Source organism: Protopterus annectens, chromosome 2.part0 (assembly GCF_019279795.1).
Source record: "Protopterus annectens isolate FY-2018-M chromosome 2.part0, PAN1.0, whole genome shotgun sequence".
NCBI classification, from domain to species: Eukaryota; Metazoa; Chordata; order Ceratodontiformes; family Protopteridae; genus Protopterus; species Protopterus annectens.
The window spans coordinates 112886213-112906153 of NC_056728.1; the positions used below are offsets into that span (position 1 = coordinate 112886213).

The 19941-nt window shown below is 35.9% G+C and overlaps 1 protein-coding gene across 3 annotated transcripts in view; it reads left to right on the forward strand.

Moving 5' to 3' along the window:
• LOC122792986 (diacylglycerol kinase beta-like) overlaps positions 1–19941 on the forward strand; it is a 4078579-nt gene that overhangs the window by 2052709 nt on the left and 2005929 nt on the right. The window lies entirely within an intron of this gene.

Sequence of the window (19941 nt, forward strand, 5' to 3'; positions counted from 1 at the left end):
TTATTTAAATATTTATTTGTCTTCGATTACCAGGAAAGTTTACCAGTACCCATTTTTAGTGGAGGCCCAGGTAGAAAAGCTCCATTTGCTGACAGTGCATTATACTAAGTTCCAGTTAAAGACAGAGTAGTTACATTTCTCTTTACATTTATACATAAACAGTAGCTATATTTCTACATTCTAAGATTTTACAGAGGTTGAAAATACTAAAGAGAAAACCCATGTATAATGTAATGGATTGTACAGGCAGCAGTTATGTGTAGAAATTGTTTTGTCGTTTCAGTTATAGGTTGAGTATATTCTGTTTAAGGAGAGTATTTAGACAGTATTGAATGATGAACACAAAGTCTCAGCCTTGTGATGAGGATGTGCAGGACCAGGACTGGTTGAGATGTTGTTTAAGCAGTCGTTTAAAACTACTGAGTATTTCAGAGAGTTTTATTTGTATGAGGATACTACTCCAGAGTTTAGTAATGTATTAGGAGTAGAGTGAGCCTCCTGCAACACTATTTGACTTACTTCTAAGAAATAAGAATTTCTTACTGGAGCAGGGGTCCCTTGCTGGACAGTTGGGTAATAATAAGTTTTTTAGTGCAGGGCATTTTTTTGGATGATGAATGAGTTTATGTGATGTAGTTGTGTAGTTCAAGCCAGTTTAATTGCTTTAAGTTATGACAATGGTGGGTACTATGAGGGAGGTTGGTGGCAAATCTAGCTATTTTATTATAGAAGGAGGCAAGTTTCTCTCTTTGAGTATTGTTTAAGTTTGTTTAGATAGGAGCAGCATATAAGAGAGTTGGCAATAAGATGGTATTAACTAGAGTTTTTCTTGCAGTATCTGTAAGGAATCCATTAATCCTATAATGGAAGCCTAGTTTCCGGTATGTAGATTTAATGGTATGCAGTATATGCTGGTCATATTTGAGATTGTTATCTATGGTAATGCCTAGAAGTTTACTGTGAGTTACAGTTTCAATGACAGTATTATTTGCTGATTTTATGGTAAAAAATTACTTTTGACTTTGTCAACATTTTGAGGTAAAAAGCATCAACTTAGTTTTCTTGGGGTGGAGTAGAAGGTTTGATTCTTTGACCAAGGTTTCTACAAGAGGAGAAAGATTTTTGGGTAATGTCTTGGAGTTTATTTATTGTTGAGGCTACATACTTAATGTTGAGTTGTCTGCATACTGAACTAAACTGGCATGGTGAGTGGAGATGTGGATGTCATTAATAAATATATTAAATAGGAGAGGATCCAGGATAGAGCCCTGAGGGACACCTGTAGTAATTAGTTGAAAGGATGAGAAGGTTTGTTGCTATTTAACATCTTGTTACCTTCCAGATAGGTAACTAAGAAACCACAATGAGGAGTACTATGAAAGTCCTATTAAGGAGAGTCGAACAAGCAGTTGTTGGTGTGAAACCGTATCAAATGCCTTTGACAAGTGTAAGAACATGGTGGACATAAGCAGACCATTGTTTCTATGCTGGTTTAATACATTGGGTAAAATGTAGTAGAGCAGTAGTGGTGCTGTGCTGAGGCCTAAAGCCACGTTGTGTTTCTGAGAGCAGGTTATTTGAGGTTAGGTACTACATCAGCTGCATATGAATGCATTTCTCTAATATTTTGGAGATGAGGAAAAGAATCATTATCGGTCTATAGTTAATAAACTCTGTAGATGTGCTGCCTTTGTGCAGTGGTGGGATGGATTTTTTCTGCAGTAATGGGATGTATCTTTCTGCCATGGACATATTAATTAGTATGGACACAGGGAAGGTTATGTCTTCTGTGGCCATTTTTTAAGTAGTCTAATGGTAGTTGGTCTACAGTTATGAAGGTAGTTTTTAGCTTAAAGAGCAACTTCCTTATGAACAAAGTAGGTACTGGACTAAAACTGAAGAGTTGTGGATGGTTTTGAATGGACAGGTTTAGTGAGAGGGGGGCAGATGCACTAGTGTCTGAGAGAGATAATATTGGTTGTATAAAGTAGGAATTAAACTCTGTGGAGACAGAATCTGTCTTATTGTCAGTTTTTGGAGAGGTCTTGCCAGGTTGGAGCAGATTATTTACTATTGACCAAAAAAGTTTTGGGTTGTTTTTATGTTTGTCTTGTAGGTTGGTATAGTATCTTTGCTTATTGCTTATCCTGTTTGACATGGAAGTTTGCAAGGTTTCTAAGATATTTAAATTGCTGGAAGACATTTTAAGTTCTATTTTTATACCAGTTTTTCCAGGCTTTATCCCTTTTTATCATAATTTTTTTTGTTCCTTTTGTCAGCCATGGCATGGGGTTTGACTTTACTTTTATTACATATCGGTGCTAGAATATTTAAGGTCTGTAAAAAATATGTTTTAAAGTGTTCTACAGCAGTAATAAGTGGCATTGTTCATTCCAGTTACATTATTTTAGTGTTTCATAACCTCACAGCAAAAGGTTATTTGGTTCAATTCTCGGCTGGAGCGGCTTCTGTGTGGAGTCTGCATGTCCTCCTCGCAGTCGAGTGATGTTGAAAGACATGCAGGTAGGTGTGTGCATGAATGGGTGTGCCTTCTTTGAAGGTTGGGCATCAACCTGGCACCTCAGCACTGTAAAAATCCACTGCCAATCATTAGCGGACCAGAGTTCTGCTGTGGTGACCCCTAATCGTGAAAAGCCAAAAGACATTAGTTTTGTATTGAAAATATCTTTGCTGAAATGGTTTTAGTACGTATTTTATTATAGATAATATTTTTATCTAGGTTATGTCAAGTTTTAATAGCATATGTTGGTGTGTGTTCACTTATGCTATCTGACAGGCAGCCAACGTTTGTTAGTTTTCCTAGTTTGCTTATAAGAATCCATTCTAAATTTGAGTGTCTCCCTGAAGTTTTATTGATTCTAATAGGTGTCGTTATTAATTGTCTGAAATTGGACAAGTTTATGCATTCAGTGGGGGTAGCAGGATTTATGAGTTCCCAGTCTATATTAATTCTCCAAGTGTTATAGTTTCATGGTTACTTTGTTGGGATATCCAATATACAGTGCTTTTAGCAGTATCAGTGTTCTTCCCTGGTGGTATATAAATTGCTGTTAAACATATAGTTTTCCTATTTTTGATTCTTAGAAGTGTTATTAGAAGTTCAGCATTGTTAAATTTGACTGTTTCCTGTGTAAGTAAGGTAACTGTTAGGGAATTTTTAAAGATAATTGCTACACCACCTGCACACTTGTCTGTCATACCTAAGTATATTGTATCCTGGGGGTGATTTCATTATCCTTTGTTTCTTTTTTTAACCAGGTTGCAGTAGCTATGACTACATCAGGAGTGTATGTGGCAAGGTACGCATGTACATCATGGATTTTCATGCACATACTTCTAAGGTTCATAATTAGTAAGGGGAGTTTGGCTTCTGTTTTTTCCTGAGATGTATTAGGTGACTGATTTATTTTGGGATTAAAAGTGATGGTTTTATAAACAGTGAGACCTGAGTTGGAGTGGATATCTCTGCAAATTTTTGAACTGATATTTTAAAGAGGAAAGAGTGTGGCCAGTTGTATTTTGGTCTTGGTTTAGTATTTGACTGTTAGTTTGGATACTTAGTTTTGATATATTTATAGATAAATAAATCAGATATGGTTTGCTTGTAGAGATAGGGTGCTATGGGGAAAGGCAGGTTGTGTAGATGTTGATATTCTTTGTGAGGATTGGTTGAAGTCCTAAGTATTTGAAGGAGGTGGAGTTGAAAATTTATGATGAGGGCTAGTAAAGTGAGGAAGAATAGTAAAATAATCTGAGTTGGAGGCATCTTATTTAACTTGGGTTTTATCTTTGTTGTAAATTAGGTTGTAAATTAGGATTAGAAAGTGTTAGGAGGGTACTAGGTTGCTTGTAGATATGTAATTTTATAGTTCTGGGAGCAAAGATTAAGACAACTTGAGAGAGAGTCGTGGGTGATAACCAGGAGTGAGTGTTACTGCTGGGAGCAATTCTATTGATTGTTTTTCTTTTGCGGGGGGGGGACTGATGGTATCAGTTTAAGGAATATGTGGGTGTTGTTATGGAAGTATAACTGTAGAGTAAGAAGGGTGTGTGAATTGGGGTAGGGTAGGGGAGCGGCCTGAGCCTGAGCATTATTTAGCAAACAGACTGAGAAAAAACAGTCAGTGACTTCACTTAAGCAACCACAAATCTTCTGAGAGAGATAAGTAAAAGGAATAATGCAGTTTAAAAGGCATTGAACTAGTAGATGAATGTCTTGGTTTTGTTGCTATATGACATAGTTTTAGTAGGAGAGTAAGTCCAATATCACCTTGACATGACTAATAGTGATAAATGTAAAAAATTGTACTTGACTGTTTGAACAACAGTATAATTTAGGAACGTTTCTATGGACTTTGAAATGCAAAGTCCAAAGGCTACCCCAATCCCCACAGATCAGTAAAACAATGAGAAAAAATAAGACAGAATGCAGTAGTGCAACTCTGGAAAAACAGTGACTCAAAAGTGCAAGTGGTTCCAAAAGTAGAGAAATAAACTTAAGGAAGGGAGACAGTGGGCTGCTAAAACCAATGAACTGAGCACAGTTAAATGAGAAAGTACCAATGGGACTGCTGTGGCCTAAGAAAATGGTGATATTATAGTCGACAAATTTCTTTGTTTTAGGCTGCCATAACATTTATAATTTACATACAAATATAGCCCACAGACTGGTGCTCCAACTGTGGACTTCACTGGTACATACATATCTATTTCCTTTCAGGGACACTTTTATAGCAAAATAAAAACACACTAAAGAGACAGTTGAGTGCACTAAGTCAATGTTGACTGTGGACAAACACTAGCTCAGAACTGGAAGTAGTTTAATAACAGTCTTGGGCATGGAGAAATAAGAAATGAAGGGAGGAGCCCAAGGGTGACTTCCTTGAAGGCATGCAGTTCCGCTAAAGAAAGACAGGAGGATATAAATAATGGAAGTAGCAAGTCCAGAAGAAGTGAAAAAATATAAATGAAAGACATGGTTTGAGTAAGAGCAGTATGAGTAAGTGTCCATTTCTGTTAGGAAGAAGAGAGTAAAAGCTGACCAGCAGGATATCAGTGGAGGAGGGTTTGCAGACTATAAGGCTATTGATAACAAACTAGGACACTGAGGCACAAATACACTAGCACAACAACTTTAGAAGTAATACAAATCAAGAGGACCAGAATAATGTATAGACAAGTAGGATAACCTGTACCATCTAGACAGATGAGATCTGCACCAGCTGAAGACAGCCAACGTCTGAGTTAGGCAGCCCTATGTACTGGGCATTGCAGTAATGAAGCCAGTACTGACAGAGAATGAACAACTAATGAAGAAGGTCTTAAAGAAGAAGGTGTTTAGTTTGAGTTATATGCCTTAGACCAAAATAATATGACTTAACTGTATTGAACTTTGGTTCATACGTGCCAGTCTGTCAGCAAGACAATGATGATATTTTTGACTTTATTGACAAAGTCCATCTTACTGCATCCATAAACATAATGGATTTTGTGGGATGGACAATTCAAATTCTATAAAGTAGTATGTATAACTTTGTCTACTGTTGATATGATAATCTTCAGAAAATTTGTATCCAGCTAGCCTTGGATATATTCTAAGCCATGATCAAGGGAATGGGTAGTAGAGAATGGTCCTAATTAAAGAAAAGGAAATGTCACATATCATCTGCATTGTAATGATAATAAAGACTTTTTCCTCACATGAGTTCTTCCAATGAGGTTATATATTGAGAGAAAAATGATGGACACAAAATAGAACTTTTGAGGAATACCTGATGCCACAGGGAAGGAGGAAGAGTTATTTGATACTACCCTCTGGGTACATCCTGAAAAATAGTAATTCTCAAGGTATGACTGAAGATAATCTAAATTTGATATGGTGGTCTACCATCTTAAATTCCAAGGCCAGATCATGTAAGATCAATATAGAATACTAACATTGATCTAATTAATTAGGATCCAGTGTCGTTTTCTTAAACATATTGGTCAGCAAGGCCTCCTTTAGTGCTCATGGAAAGATGCTATAGCTTAAGAAGAATAGTTGATTTCATAGAATCCTAGGACCACCACATCAGCCATACAAGCCACTTTATATAATTCTAATCATTATTCCCCATATATGGGTCCTAAGCACAGTTAGCAGGCCACATATCAGAAACCAAGAAATCAAGTTCTTCATAATCCATTGATTGGAATGAATACAATAGCTGAGTCAGAAACAATTCCTTCTAAATTTGCATAATGTCCATGAGCTAATCATGGCGGAAAAAAACAGTCTTCAGTGACATCATTTTAGATGAAAAGAATCAAGCATCTGATTCACATTCTCAAGGAAATGTTACATGGTGGGCTGATAACCAGGTTTACAGCCTGTTCACCGCCTAATAAAATATGGCTGTTGATTTGATGCAACAGAGATCTTTCTAGACAGGTACACAGCCTTTTTATGAGATATAAAATAAACAAACGTAAAAATAAGTGTCCAGGAAGTGTCAAACCACAAAAACATAATAAAAAACACCAGCAAATGCCACATGTAGTTTTTAGTACTTTCATTTGCTTTAATGCACAAGACTTCTTTAGAAAATGTCATGTAAAATCAATGAGTTGCTTAAAAACAAGTATTTTATCACTGCATTTAAATAATATCCACAGGAAACTCAGCAATTAATCATATGACATCATTAAATATTCACATTAAATGTACTGTAAAATTTCAAAGAAATTATATAAAACTTATTTAGTAACAAGTAACAAAGTGTAAATTTCTTTTTTCCTTTTGTAGCTCATGTTTAACATTTAAATAGCCATTTATGACAGGAAATGTATCAGAATTCAACTTACTTGGCAACAGAGTTCTTAAAATTCTAAAGCAGTGTTAAAGTCACCTACTCTTAAATCTTTTTATAATAAGAATTCAAAATTTTGAACAGTTGTACAGCTGCTGACATGTTTTTCCAAAGCATTATTCAAATGTTTATTTTTATGTCAAGCACGTGTTCATATATTTTTTCTCCCAGACCTCTAATAATTTCTCCAGTATAAAATCCTGGACACACCGTGCATTTTACTAGGTACACTAAATATTCTGATTTACATGCAGACACATCATTAATAGTATATATAGTGTCCACATTAGCAACTTCCAAAAAAGGAGCTCTAACAATCTATTGACTTTTTTTTACAATTATAACATGGAAAAGTTCCTTTTTCATGAAGTTTTATTTTTCTGTATCCCTACTTCCTTATGAAGAGAGGAGCATCCTCCACCATTTGATTAATTTCTTCATTATCCCATAACATTTTCCAGTTGTTATGAACAATGTCCATAATGCTTAATGTATCAACTGAATGAGTAAGTACATTGCCTCCTATTTTCCAACTTTTTCCCAGGAAATAAAACCAGACTGTTGGTGGAAAATGTGACTATCATTCCCCTGTCACTTCTGCAACAATATCTTCCACAATATGTGGTTTATATTATTTTCAAGGAAAAAAAAAACTGTTTAATTCCACCCTTTTCTTAACTAAAATCTAATTCCTCTGAAAGTAGCCTACTTGATCTTAGAAACTGGCTTTAACTATACTATTAAATGTATAAAGTGTGACAGCTATGAAACTGTGAATAAAAAGTTTCTTTACAGAAGATTTAAATTTATTACCACCATCTGTTTTGGAAATAAATGTATCCTGGCAGAAAAACAGCATGCATATTAAATGTCTGTATACATTTCAGAACAGTAGTAGTGCTGTTTAGTGGCACTAAAAACATCCCCAACTTTGTTACATCGACTTTCCAAAAATTAAAAATGTGAACAATAAAGCATAAATAAAACATCACTCTATTAAAATCAATTATCTTATACAAATGTATCTCTTCCCACTCTGAGAGCACCATGTTAGAATAACTGGGAGCCAAAGCAACTCATATGACTATTACCGATCTTCTTTTTTCAGCTTTTCCTGTTAGGGGTCACCACAGCAGAACAACTGCCTGCATAATGATTGGCAGTGGAGTTTTACAGTGTCAGGTTGCCAGCCCAGTGCCCAACCTTCCACAAAAGGCACACACATACACACACTCACACCCAGGGCAAATTTAGAGTGTCCAATCCACTTGCAGCATGTCTTTGGGATGAACCCGGAGATCCCAAAGGAAACCCACAAGACCACAGGGAGGACATGCAGACTCTGCACAGAAGGCACCCCAGCTAAGAATTGAACCAGAGAACCTCTTACTGTGAGGTGACAACTCTAACCGCTTCACCACCGGCATATAACTATTACCGATGTGGCACGACAATTATAATGTTTAAAAATGAAGACGCTATTTTCCAAAACTAGTTTCAATAAGAGGCAAACAAAACTTACCTTTAGGTTACAAATACCCTCCCTTTGACTTAAAAATGATCTAACCATTTCTACACCTTCATTAATTCGAAAAGACATATTAATATCAGAACTTTAACAATTTCTATTTTTTCTAAAAGATGCCGCAAATCTCTTATAAATTAATTTATGTATTTCAATATTTCTAGTAGATTTTATCTAAAAATAAAGCAACTAGTTTTGTTTTAGAGACAAGAGCCAAAACTCTAGGCTTCATAAGTGGATTGTTCTTATTCTTTTGTGTTTTACGTATTCCAAGAATATATCCAATCTAGGAAATTCAGATTGAAAAAAGTGGTAGAAAGCCATAACATATTCCTAATTTACTAACAAAAGTAAAGCAGTCACAAATTAAAACAATTTTATGCCTTAAAGACTTTTATAATTTCTTTATCTATGTTTCTGTTACTTAACAATTCCTTCTTAATTTACTTGTACTGTTCTTTAGACATTACTACAATTCTACTACTTTTATCATACAATGCAGATGCATCTCTCCTAAAGATGCTAATGCAGGGTTGTCCAACCTTTTGGCTTGCCGGGGCCGCATTGAGTGAACAGAAATTGTCTTGGGGCCGCATATAAAATATATTGCATAGTTAACTTTTTCGCTACCGCGGACAACCAAAGTCGACCTGCTGGCTGTACTGTAGGTGCATTCAAACAATGAATAAATGTAATAAATACCTAATATTTGCCTTAAAATTCTAATTCTCTAATCTAACAGTTAACTCTAACATCTTACCAAGAAAAAAAGCACAGTGTTGCGGGTCCACAGATGGTTTTAATATAAAAATAATATCCACAAACGTAATTCAAAATTGAGTAATTATATATTCATGAGGAGGGAATTTTCATTGACATAATTGGGTATTTTGAATTAATGATCAATTAGAATTATGTATTTAAGTCTGAAATTTTACTTGTTAGTTTGTTCTGAGGAAGTCAAATTATTTGATGAAAGCGCTTAACAACTGTGGATTTTAACTACGTTTGTGGATATTATTTTTATATTAAAACCATCTGTGGACCCGCAACACTGTGCTTTTTTTCTTGGTTTGTCCGTTTTCAGAGCACTGTGAACACTATTTTTTGGACTTTTTAACTCTAACATCTTAGTTAATGCAAATTATATATATATATATATATATATATATATATATATATATATATATATATATATAATTTTTTTTTTTTTTACAAATAGATATTCACTGCAGCACTAGCATTTCTCACTGGGAAAACCACTCCAGCAGTCCAACTATGTAAAATGTCAATATAAGCAGTCCTACAATACTATAATCCACAAAAATAAGCCAACAAATTTGCAATAAAGTAAAGAATCCACATTGCTAACTTAGTAAAACAATTCTGAATAAGCTACAAGGGGGTCTCACAAATGACTGGTGCCAGAAACATGACCTCAAGCTAAATGCCAAAAATGCATCATCTCCTTTGGAGAGAGTGATGTCTCCACAAATTATCACATTAATGACAATGTTTTAAGCACACAGTCGGTTGTGAAGTGCTTAGGCACCCAGGTTGATAGGGTCTATATCACATTATCGAAATTCCAAAATATCGAACACTAGAAGCTTGACCTTGGAATCTCAAAATGTGATATACTCGAATGCTCAGAACAGCAAAATTTTTTCCAAGGGAAAAAAATTGCTGTTCCGAGAATACACACACACAGCACAAGCACACCAAAATACATAATCCACATATACACACTTCACAAAACCCTACACTAAACCATACATACACTACTTGCTATCCACTTACTTTAACCCAACCCTAACCCTAAGGTCCCTAACTAACGCACACTCACCTTACCCACCCCCTAACCTTAAGGTCCCTAATGCACACTCACCTTACCCACTCCCTAACCCTAAGGTCCCTAACTATCGTACACTCACCTTACCCGCTCCCTAACCCTAAGGTCCCTAAATATCACACACTCACCTTACCCGGTCCCTAATCCTAAAGTCCTTAACTATTGCACACTCACCTTAACTGCTCCCTAACCCTAAGGTTCCTAACTATCGCACACTCAGCTTACCCGCTCCCTATCCCTAAGGTCCCTAACTATCACACACTCACCTTACCTCAGTCCGTTCGCACACTTACCTTAACCCGGTCCGTCACCTTCGCACCACAGTCGAGGAAATAGCGAAGCCGCAGAAACGGCCCACCGAATACTTTCCATAGGAAAATATTCGGTGTTCTGCAGCTTCGCTATTTCAAGCATTCACTGAATAGGGGTTGATATTATAACATTCAAAGTTTTAAGACTTTGATGTTATAATATAGACCCGGTTGACAGAAACCTGACTTTTGACCACCATGTTGTCTCCATTGTATGGAAAGTTTTTTACATGGCCCACCTCATTAGTAAGGGTATCTCATCCAGGGACAATGAGGTCATAACATCCCTGTATTCTTCCTTTATGAGAGCCATTACTGAGTGCAGAGCCCCTTTTGGCATGTGCCTCAGCAAAACACCCTGTCAAAAGAAAGACTACAACCATTTCTGACAAAAAGGTCAAAGGACTAAGTTCACTTAGTTATCCAAACAGACGAAAAAGCTTCTTGCCTTTCTCTGTCTCTCACTGGTCCCTATAAATTTCATCACTGGCTTGCTTTCCAGGCTAAGAAAGATCCTGCCTTAAGAGACTTCCTCCACCTCAGAAATACTGGTTATACTTAAAACACTCACTACAAAGACCACAGCCTTCACTGCAACATAAACAAGCCACTCTGTATGGACAGATTCTTGATACAAAAAACTTCAACTTCTGTAAAAAGCTCCTCTCATTATCAATGTAGTTCAGTAACACAACAACTGGATGGATAGTCTTAAATGTACTCCTTGAGTAAGTAGCATAGCCTTCATCAAACCGGATGGAAAATTCACATACTTAACTTTCCTAGCTGGATGGCTAAGATCTAATTTTGGTTACTCAAGTCTACTTGCCCAAGAAGAGGGGCCCATTTAACAAGAATTCCATTTGCAAAACTATATTCAGTATACATATTAAACTCTCTCTCACACACACACACACACACACACACACACACACACACACACACACACACTCACAAAAGGAGCCCCTACTTGTAAAATAGGCAACCTCATGACACACTCACTGAATGAAATTGTTTGGAAGTCAAAATATCTGAAAAAAAAAATCATACTAGAGATGGACTCATCCATGCAATTTCCCACCACCAAAAGGACCATCAGTAAATTAGCAAACAACTGCTCAACAAAAAGTAAATCAATAAGAAATCTATAAACTCTAAGATCATACTACATACTGGAGTACACCTATAACTTCTTTCCAATCTAAAGTCATTTGACATTCATTGACATTCAGACATTGTAATTTGTGTAGAAGTTATTCACAGACAGTTTACTGATCTGTCACATTGGCACTCTATGCTTATGTCTGAGCCAATGAAGCATACCTGTCAATTCCAAAAGAATTAAAGTAGCTTAATAAGGTTATTTGTAAGGTTACATGGCAGTGTATACTGGAAATAAGCAGAGATATTAAAAAGGCTCTGTTTCAAGTAATTATGCTGAAAAGTCTTCCATGGTAAATACAACCTTCTGATTTAGTATGGAACCATATCTCTCAACCTTAGAGCAAGAAATCTGGACAAAGCGAAAAATAAGTGGGACACAGGCCCAAAAATAGTTATGCATCACAGACACCATTGAAACAACTGTAGCTGCAAATATTATACATCACTTATCCTTCTATCCCATCATTCTCAGTTAAGTATTATATGGCTCATTCAATCCTGCCTTCTTTTGCAACAAAGAAAACCATGCTTTGAAATGACAAATGCATTAAAGATAATAAACAAAACACATTGCATCCACATCCTGCAAACAACCACAGAGCTTTCACTGAAACTAGGGCTGCTTATTTCCCCAGAATGACAGCTCTCCCTAATTAAGTCTAATGGTATACAATCTTCAAGGATCTGGACTATCTGAAATAAATTAAATAAATTAAATTATGGCCTGCAAATTGCAAGTGCACTTTGTTTAATTAAATTATATTTCTCAGCCCACTTACTGTATTTTTTCAGTAACATCCCAATATCCATTTCCAGGTTACTTTACAAGACATTGGCAGTGGTAGACTTGGCATCCTCCAGATCCCTACAGGACCGCACTCGTACTGCTATGCTGTCCATTAAATATAAATATCCATCTACTGCAAATGGCAAGAAGCTATGTCTTAAAACAAATCTACTTTTGGCATGCCTAGTACCCAAGTATCATGTTTTGAAACAAAGAAACATATTATCCACAGTCTGTAAGTCTCTGTCTTTAATAATCATCTACTGCTGCAAACCTCCCAACACAAACACACACATGCACACTAAAACCCCCAACATTTAAAAGATGACATTGTGCCCACCTGATTTGCCAGTATTTGTGATCCACCAAAGCTATGCTTATTGTTGTCCAATCTGCCACTGCTTAGAACCACCAATGACAAAACAGTACTGGGTGCTTTTTTGTTTGTCAGAAAAAAAACAATACAATTTTATATGCTACAGTCCCACAAAGTCAATCCACTACTGACACATCAACCCTAGGCTGCTGTCTCTTTCTTACCCCCTGGAACTGCATTACCTTGGATGACTTTTATTTCTTAAGCAAAAGACACAAATTGGAAGATGAAGCGAAAATCCATACAGTTGAGAGGTATGATTTCATATTCAATACAACACTCTGTCAGCAAAGCTACAATTTAATGAAAGTGTACTTCTAATGTACGATATATTTGCGAGCTAACGTATTTGTGTTCGGTAGGTAGATTGAGCATTAGCCTCTTTGTGCATGTGTCTCTGTCTGTCATGCACACACACACACACACACACACACACACACACACACACACACACACACACACACACACACACTTCTTCTACTTTCACATACACAAACATTCTGCTTTCATGCATGTACTCACTCACTCCATACTTACCTATTAACACAGTTAAGTGCTGTCCCTTTCAAAGGTAATGGTGACAAATCCATACGCGAGTCCCTCTTCAGCAAGAATACACACACACACACACACACACACACACACACACACACACACATACACACACTAACACACTCATTCTTTGGCATGAAATAATAGCATGAACACACAGATCCTTCTTTGGTGCTAAAAAATCAAAATCAAAACTAGAAGGGTGCTTTGGCGCATGCACACACCGACGTTAGAGTTACGGGTCACTGGTGCGAAAAACACAACAGTGTTTTTGGGCATGCATACATCGATGTTGCAGTTAGAGGTTGGGAGTCTCATGGAAGAGCTCTGAAGGCCACATGTGGCCCATGGGCCGCAGGTTAAACACATCTGTGCTAATGCCTACCTTTGAGAGTATTCCAAGTTGTAAGCTCTTTCTTTCACTGGAGACTGTACTAGCTTGCTTAAATAGAGTTTTAAGGTACTGTTTTTTAAGCTCTACATCTGAAAGGTTCAGTTTTCATGCAAATATTTTGTACTTGGTTATAGTTTTACTCAAGTTATCTCTAAAGGATAGAATAAAGGCCGTACCATTTCTTAAAATGTTCAGCTTTGTTTCTGAAAAAATAAATCCACTTAAATTAGTAATGGAAAGTCAGAAAAAGCTTAACATGTTCTGTACCATGTTCTGTCCTTCATTACTAACCCACTCATGGATCCCCTGCTGTATCTGGATCTCTGTTCCCAGTGAAAATATTATTGAAGTCATTGGATCAGTGAATATTGTTTTGTTAAGTTACTGGTTTTCCTGAATAGCTGAACGTACTGGAAAGCCCACTAATGACCTCACCCTCAAATACTCTGACTTCTATAGAACAAAGGTTGGAGTTTCTTAATGACTGGCATCTAAAAGACCTTCTGATTGGTTTATTTCATTAGTGTCACAGCTCATAGGATTTTCAAGCTAACATTGTTATTCTTTCATTTTGGTAAAAACCCAAGAATAGGCAATAACTTTCGTGTAATCTGATTCCTATCTATTAATCCTTTTTTAATTTTTTGCCCTTTTATAGTTTTCTTGTCATTGTAATTTAATATTAGATTAACTAGAATTTGTCTGAAAATAGGATGTTTAACAATGCAACTGTAAGATTGTGACTTTCCTTCATGAGTTCATATATCTTTTTTCATTATGTTGACATGAAAGCTGCTTTAACTCTTTACCAGCCTTATTGAAAAGGTGATCAGGGTGACAAAAAAGATGTTCTGCAGTAATAATGTTGGCCATTTAACTGCACATTCAGATCTTTTGGAACTATATTACTTTCAAATAAGTTTAAAAAAGATAAATTGTCCCACATGAGGCTTTTATGTTTACTCATTTTTTTCTGAATTTCTTTTAACATGGTGGAAATATCATCTTTAATATTTCCTTCTTATTGAGTGGAAGAGAAGGTTGTACAGCCATGAACGGATTAATAGGTTTACAGAGAACATTTTGAAATTTGTAATAAGTTCTCACACTTCCATTTTTAATTGTATGTTGCTAGTTTTCTTCTTTAATAAACAGATCAGTAGACCTTCTTCTTGGATGCTATCGTTTTTTTGTTTCCAACTCCTTTCTTAGAAGTTTATCCATTTGGCATCATGTCCTACAACCATTTATAATTGTCCCAATAATGGCTGTAAGTGCATCAGTCATTTTTTTTTATTTCTGTGAGCTATATGTTCCTTTGTATACTGTCTATTTATAACTGTAGCAGCTTTGAATTTTGATGCTTGCAGTATATGAATTTTGGCGTTATAGGGGCTCATTTCCCATATTTGATGATGCAGCATGCTTTATCTGCTCTTGTAAGCTGGTAATGAGAGAAGACACAGGTTTAGCACTGAGTGAATGACATACTGTGATGACTGTGTATTTACTGGCCTATTTAAAAAAGTAATAAGTTAGTAGTTGATGTTATTTATCTGAATGTATGCTTCTGTTTTTGTGAGCTATATGTTCTTGTTTGTACTGTGTATTTACAGCTGTAGCAACTTTGAACTTTGATGTATGCAATATGATTTTGCTGTTTTAGGAGATCAGAGATCACTTCTTGAATTTGATGATGCAGCATGCTTTATCTGTTTTTGTGAGCTGGTAATGAAGGAATCACATGTCTAGTACTGAATAAATTTAATAATGTGATTGCTATGTTTTTATTGGTTTATTTAAAAAGTGAGTAGCTGATGTCATCTGTTTAAATGTTGTTTTCGCTTTTGTGAGTTATATGGTCTGAAGAAGCCACTTGCGGTGAAAACACTTACCTACTCACATCTGTTTATTAAAGTTTTTATGGTTGCTGTGCTTCTGACTGTTGTTTGCTTGGTAATGGCTATAAGTGGTTTAATGTTGATTTGACAGTTTTCCAAAAATGTATTCAGTTTGTCGTGACTTGAATGCAAAGCGAGTTCATTCAATGAAAGGGATGTATTATTGCCAAACATTAAAAAAAGCTAAATAAACTTGAAAAGTATGTCCTTTATATTTTTAGTGCTTTTGTTTGTTTTAATACATATGACGACTTCTGAAAATATAATGTAAACCCGTTGCTTAAATAGCAAGTATTCTATTATATCCTTAAATAACATTGACTCAGAAATAAGCAATTAATAATGTAACATCATTAAATCTTCATGTCAAATGTATTGCATTTTTTTAAAAAATGTTATAAAACATGTTACTTAGTAAGAAACTGCAAATTTATTTTACTTTTTCACTTGCACTTAATATTTAAATGGCCATTTAGGCCACAAAATATATTAGAATTCAATTGAATTTGCTAACAGAGTTCTTGAAATTCTGAAGCAGTGTTATCATCACCATTTCTAAAATCTATTTTTAACCTTTCTATAACAAGCCATTCAAACTTATTAAAAGTTCTATAGTTGTTAACATCTTTTACCAAAACATTATTCAATTTTTTTTATTATTTTTTTTCATGGCAAGCACATGCTCATGTTGTCATTCTCCCAGACTTCTAATGTTTTTTCCAACATAAAATGCTGGACTGACAGTGTTTTGCCCTTGCTATATAAAGACTGTAACTAAAATCTTTAAATAGAAATAGGCTGCAGCTGAATATTAACTAAAAGTACAGAGATGTTTAAGAGGTTCTTGCATGGCAGGGTACAACATGATTGTGAAGCCTCCATCTATAAGTAGCTACACCTCCGACTGCAGATGGATTGTAGAAACTGTGCTGAAACACCTTTTGGTGACAGTAGAATTGTCTATTATCTGCACTGTTGTGCAGCCTCAGTGTAGCTATACATACAGTCAGGAGGTTCACTTTAATCTCTGCTATATAGTCAGTACAGTTTTCTACCTAACTTTCATTCTCAATAAAAAAATATGTAATTCGAGTGTATTTTTATATGTATCCCTGTGCTAGTGCCCTTTTTTTGGATTGTTCATTACTTTGGGCTCTAGTTACACCAACAATTTTTCTGTACATCCTTGTATGAAATTTAATTTTCTTGTCCTGAAAGCTAAGCTACCAGATTTTCACACTGGTAATATCACCCCACAGTTTTATGAACTTAACACTTTCCCATCTCAAGGATCTTGTCTGACTGGATTTCTTCGAAATCTAACTCTACATAAGTTTCAAGTGTCTACTAGCTGATTTCATTGCAGTTTACTTCCCCCAGTGACCCCTACCATTGGTCTTTTCTTGTCTTCCATTGCTGACTATTTTATTTCATGGCTGTATCTTATCTGCTGTCTAGGAACTTGTCTCCTTTGGATTGTACTAATTTATTTAATGCTTATAAATTAGTTAATACTAATAAGGCACAATTATTGGATTTCAGGATTGACCACAAAGCCTTGTTATGGTTAGTTTACTTGTAGAAATCACTCCAAATGCAAAAAAGAGGTTTGAGCTGTGACAAAGGGAGATACTGTCAGCCCAGCTATCTGGAATTTTGTAAATAATGATATGTCATTTGTGAATATCAACATGATTCATATAAGATGCTTGTGTTACAAATGTATTAGTAAAAGGTTTTTGCAAAGTGCTTAAAATGTAACCACACCATGCCCTACTGGAATAGAACAGAAATGTACCTGCACTACTGTAACTGTTTAGATGTATATATATTAACAGTGGAAACTGGAATACAGAAGGTTAACTTCAGAAAAATAGCTGAAATTAAATTATTTTATGGCCATGCAATAAAAAGCTGTTATCTTTCAATTTCAGTACACCAGGAGACATGTCTGTACTAGAGAGGTTTTCTGTATTGTCTTGGAAGTGTTTTATTGTTTTATGACTTCCAGGATCTGCAAATATCTGAGTAAAAAGCCCTTGTCTATGTATTTTCACAGGTGGATGCTAAACACTGCTAGCTTTCAGCAGTGGGGGTTTTACCTGGGATAGAGTCAGATGACAAAAAATGATGTCATTTTGCAAGCTATCCCAGCAGTAATATTTGAGATATTAATTTAAGATCTCTCTGAGAGAGACTCAGCATTCTGTATTCTGTCTTTGACCTGACAACATCAGCTACAAGATCCATTCACCACACATTTGCCTTGCTGCTCTGAGTAAGTTTTTAGGTTATAGTAATTCTCTTAAATATATTCTGGAATATAGAAAGCTTAATTTTGATGTTTTTCTTTATTTTTTGAGACTGTCCTGCAATGTTGTTTTAAATATTTCCTGTGATTTCGAACTCTGATGTCACTGTACATATATATTTAGTGTTGTCTTGTTCTTTTATTATTTAATATTAAATACATTTAAATCTTTCATTGTTGCTGATTTGTTTAGAAATATTTATGTTCTGAGAGTACTGCATATCTATTTGGTGATACTGTGGGCCACTCCTAATAGCCTTGCTCTTGGTCAAACTACCATTTGTATTGATAGTAACATTACACAGTAAGATTGGGCACCCTTTGTTAAGGGCCTAAAAATAGCTGACAAAGAGGTGGATAGTGGCAGTAATAACTACCTTATAGTCTGGGCAGGAGGGGCCATAGCTAGTAAACCTGTGCCAGCCTTTCAAAAGGTGTGCGTAAAACAAATGGGCAGGAACATGAAGTACTGGTTGGATAGAGAGAGTGTTGGAGGTCTTGGCTTTGCAACTCAGCTGAGATCTCATTTCTATAACTGTGCCAGTGGCGAGTCCTAATGGGGATCTGGAAAAAGAGGAAGAATCCAGCCCTGGACTGACTCTGGTCTCTGTGTGCTCTTAAGGGTAATTGCACTTGATGCAGAGAGCTGCATCTGGAAATACTGTGTGTATTCCTGTCATCCTCCCAATGTCTGTCCCCCACTGTTGCCATTGGTGAGGATTGAGGGTCCTTGATTACTGGGCCAGTGGTGGGGTGTCACAGGGGCCATCATTCCCAATGGCTAAAAAATACTGTAGATTTATATAACACTTCAGTAGTATTATAGCATACTAACAAGTAACAGCAAATCCAAAAAAGAAGATGGGGCAATCAGACCCAATGGTTATAGAATACTGTAGATTTACATAACACTTCAGTAGCATTATAGCATACTAGCAAGCGATAGCACTTTACAAATGCACAGAATGGCCAGTAATTTATGACTTCTTATAATCTGGTCTTCTACCCACTAATGAATATATAGCTATTTTTTGACAGTCCCATACAAGCCTCTACCGTAAGTATAGTTCTGTTGGTCAAAGATCAAGTTGCTGACACTTTGGTTTGTTGATTTCTGTGGAACTGAAACACATTGTAATGAGAGACAGTTTTATCAGCCACGTTTTCTACAAATGAGAATTTCACTTTCCTCAACACACAGTGACATTCAGTTTAAAATAATAAACCTTATTGTTTCAGGTTTAGAGACCTTCAAATGGGAGTTGGAGGCTTGCCCTACAAACTCTCTCTCTCTCTCTGTCTCTCTCTCTTTTTGTATTTTAGCTTGCTGACATCAAATTGTTGGTGCTGTGAATGCCAGTAAATAAGGTATCAACAGATGCTTTGTCAGTGAATAGGTAGACATCCTTTTTTCACACTAGGACTTCAAGTAACATTGGCTATAAGGTACAAAACAATTTATGGCACTGTATTCCATGCCACTATCATCACCATAAACATTACCTACCTACTGACATTGGACAAGCACTCCGGAGTACCTCTATATGATATTTTCTTTTAAGTGTTTGCAGGTCTTCATTATCCAGTATCTCAGTCTTCCTCCATTGTCTCTTGGAACGTTTACTAGCAGTACCGTATTATTGCGATTAAAATAATATATGGTAAGTAGATTTCATTTGGCAGACGCAGGATTAAATCCTTCTTTCTTCAATGGCATATGCTGTTAGTCTGAGCAAGTTACATCACCAGATTAGATCTGCTGGTTAACCTCTGACTGCTTTTTTCTGCCTGGATTAGCAAGCCATTAACACATATGGTATAATCACTGTGCACCTCTGTCACTTCTGTCAGCCTTTAGGACAGGTAATTAGACAGTTCACCTGTAGCACATATGCATCA